This window comes from Lepidothrix coronata, unplaced genomic scaffold, assembly GCF_001604755.1.
Source record: "Lepidothrix coronata isolate B3197 unplaced genomic scaffold, Lepidothrix_coronata-1.0 Scaffold413, whole genome shotgun sequence".
NCBI lineage: Eukaryota > Metazoa > Chordata > Aves > Passeriformes > Pipridae > Lepidothrix > Lepidothrix coronata.
Window position 1 is genome coordinate 81317 of NW_016690593.1, and position 3129 is coordinate 84445.

Genomic DNA, 3129 nt, shown 5'->3' on the forward strand with positions numbered 1-3129 from the left:
CATTTTCCCCCCTCAAAATCTGCCTTTTCCACACCAAAATCTGGTTTGTTTTTTTTTTTTTTTGCCCCAAAACTTGACTTTCCCCCAGGATTTTCTCCCCCCCCCCAAAATCTTCCTCTTCAACCTGAAAATCTGCCCCAGAGCCCAAAACCTTCATTTTTTTTACCTCAGGAATGTCCCCACTCCCAATATTTGTCTCATCACCCTCAAATCTCCCATTTTCCCCCCTCAAAATCTGCCTTTTCCACACCAAAATCTGGTTTGTTTTTTTTTTTTTTTTTTCCTCAAAACTTGACTTTCCCTCAGGATTTCCTCCCACCCCCCAAAATCTTCCTCTTCAACCTGAAAATCTGCCCCAGAGCCCCAAATCAGAATTTTTGAGGGGCCCAAAATCGGCTCCTTTTCCTTCAGGATTCCCTCCCCAAAAAATCTGCCTTTTTCACCCCAAAATCTACTCCAGACCCCAAAATCTGCATTTTTTTACCTCAGAAATGTTGCCCCAAAATCTTGGCTCCTCTGGGACCGGGGCCCTTGTGCTCCGTGTGGGATCCATCCCAGAGCCCTTTCCCTGCTCCCTGTTTTCTGGGAAAAGGGAATAAAAGAGGCAGGAAGATGAAATTTTCCCCTCAGCACAATGAAAATTCCCTTTTTTTTTTTTTTTTTTAATGCGGGATGAGGGTCAGGACAATGAGCACGAGGCTCAATCCCGTCTCTGCCGGGCTGGGAATTCCAGGATCTCCCGGTTCCTGATCCCGAGGGGGTTTTCCATGTGCAGCCCCCCCGTTTTGTGGCGGATGGGGGTGGTGTCATTGCATCAGGAATGGCACCAACTGCTCAGGGCGATTGTGCAACGGGAAGGGGCCCCAAAATTCCCGGGACACCGAGGGAGGAGCCGGTCGCGGGGGGTTGGGGGGTGTCTCGCTGCCGTGCCCTGAGCCACCCCCAGGCCGTGTACCCCCTGTCCCCACGCCGGGACCACCCTCTTGGCCCTGGGACCCCTCTGTCCCCACGCCAGACCCCTATGTGCCCCCCTCGCGACTCCCGCTCCCCAGCCTGAGACCCCCCTGTCCCGGCCCCGGGACCGCTCCAGGCCCCCCTGTCCCCACTCCTTGTCCTCTTGTCCCCAGCCCGGGATCCCCTGGGACCCCTTGTCCCCACCCTGGGCCCCTCTGTCCCCTCTCTGGGACCCCCCTGCCCCCCGAGGGTCCCCCCCGAGGGTCCCCGCGCACGTGGGCTCTTTCACTTTCTGACCGGGCCGGGTGGGCCCGGCGCGCCCCCCGCCACCTGTGCCTCTGACCAATCAGAAAAATCTCCGCGGCGCCGCCCGCCAATGAGAGCGCTGTGGCTAGGTAGATTAGCGCGCGGGTGTCAGCGGGCATGGGGGCGGGCTCGTCCCCATCGTGCAAGCGCCGCCGGCCAATCACGACAGGAGGCGATAATGATTGACAAACAATCAAACCAATCAGAGCAGGGTGAGCGATGACGGCGAGGAGAAGGCGCGGCCACGCCTTGAGCGACACCTCGCACAGCCAATCAGAGCGCGGGGGTGCGGCGCGGCAGCCAATGGGAGCTGTGGGGCGGGCCGCGGCGGGCGCGGAGGTGCCGGGCCGGGAGTCGCGATGGGGCCGCGGCGCGGGGCGGGCGCGGGGCCGGGCCCGGCGCTGGGTCTGGCGCTCGGACTCGGCCTGGCCGTGGCCGCGGGGGCCGCGCTGGGGCTGAGGCACCGCGGGCCGCACCGGGACCCCCGCGGCGGCGGCGAGGCCTGCGCCGACCTGCGCGGGGCGGCGGCCGCGCTCGGCAACAACACGCACCAGGTGAGCGCGGACGGACGGGCGGGCGGACGGACGGGCAGAGGGGAGGGGGCTGTGCGGGGAGCGGGGACACCGCGGGGACGGCGGGGACACCGCGGGGACACTCCGCCCTCCGGCCGGGACACACACCTCCCGCCCCCCAGCCCCGCCCCCGCCCTGCGGGACGGGCGGACGGACCGACGGACAGGGAGATAGATGGAGAGACAGAGGGACAGGCGGACTGATAGAGAGATAGACGGACAGACGGACAGAGCTGTAGACGGAGAGACAGAGGGACAGGCGGACTGACAGAGGGATAGAGGGAGAAACGGACAGAGCGATAGACGGAAAGACAGAGGGACAGACGGACTGATAGAGAGACGGAGAGACGGACAGGGCGATTGACGGAAAGAGCGATAGACGGACTGATAAAGCGATAGACAGAGGCGCAGACGGACAGAGCGATAGGCGGAGCAACAGAGGGACAGAGTGATGGACTGATAGAGCGATAGAGTGACAGACGGACAGACCGATAGACAAGCAGGCGGACGGACAGACCGACAAACAGACAGGTGGACCGACAGACGGACAGACCGACAGACAGACTGACAGACAGACTGACAGGGCGATAGACAAACAGACAGCTCCCCGCTCCCTGCCCTGGTAGAACCCGACCCCCCGCATGTGATGGCAGGTGGGGGTGGGACGGACAGACAGACAGACAGATAGACATCCCCCCCTGCACCCCTTGGGATGGACAGACAGACAGATAGACAGACACTGCACCCTCTGGAATGGACAGACAGACAGACAGACATCCCCCACTGCACCACCTGGGATGGACAGACAGACAGACACACAGACACTGCACTCCCTGGGACAGACGGACAGACAGACAGGCCCCCATGAGTGTCCCTATGCCCCCTCCCAGTGTCCCCAGGCCCCCCTGAGTGTCCCCAGCTGCCCCCCCGCAGCCCCTCCAGTCCCCCCCGTGTCCCCGGGGGTCCCTGGCTGGCAGGGGTGGCCGTGGGTGGGACCCCTCCCTCTCTGGGGTGGGGGGGTCCCGGCACGGCCCGGGGGGGCTGAGGGGGGGAGAGGGTGGTGTCGCTGTCCTGGGGGGGTGGCAGGGGACAGCCCTGCCCTGGGGGGGTCTGGTGCTGTGGGGGGGTCTGTCCCTGAGGGGGGGTCTGTCCCTATGGGGCGGGTCTGTCCCTATCGGGGGTCTGTCCCTATGAGGGACTCTGTCCCTGTGTGTGGGAGTCTGTCCCTATGAGGGGGCAGGGCTCTGTCCCTGTGGGGAGGTCTGTCCCTGTGGGGAGGTCTGTCCCTGTGGGGGGGG

The 3129-nt window shown here is 63.5% G+C and overlaps 1 protein-coding gene and 1 long non-coding RNA gene across 6 annotated transcripts in view; one reads left to right on the forward strand and one right to left on the reverse strand.

Annotated features, from left to right (window-relative positions):
- The window catches only part of LOC108509847, a 6555-nt gene extending 5264 nt beyond the window's left edge, over window positions 1-1291 (reverse strand). For 2 of the 5 annotated variants that reach the window (XR_001878709.1, XR_001878710.1), the window contains exons 1-2: window positions 1230-1262; window positions 485-582 (exon numbers count right to left, since the gene is read on the reverse strand). This is a non-coding gene — a long non-coding RNA (uncharacterized LOC108509847). The other 3 variants (XR_001878711.1, XR_001878712.1, XR_001878708.1) reach the window with 3 other exon arrangements.
- Window positions 1292-1756: 465 nt separating this feature from the next.
- The window catches only part of SORT1 (sortilin 1), a 13437-nt gene continuing 12064 nt past the window's right edge, over window positions 1757-3129 (forward strand). The window contains exon 1 of the mRNA XM_017839437.1: window positions 1757-1814. The gene's annotated coding sequence lies outside the window, so the exon portion shown is untranslated. The remainder of the gene's footprint in view (window positions 1815-3129) is intronic.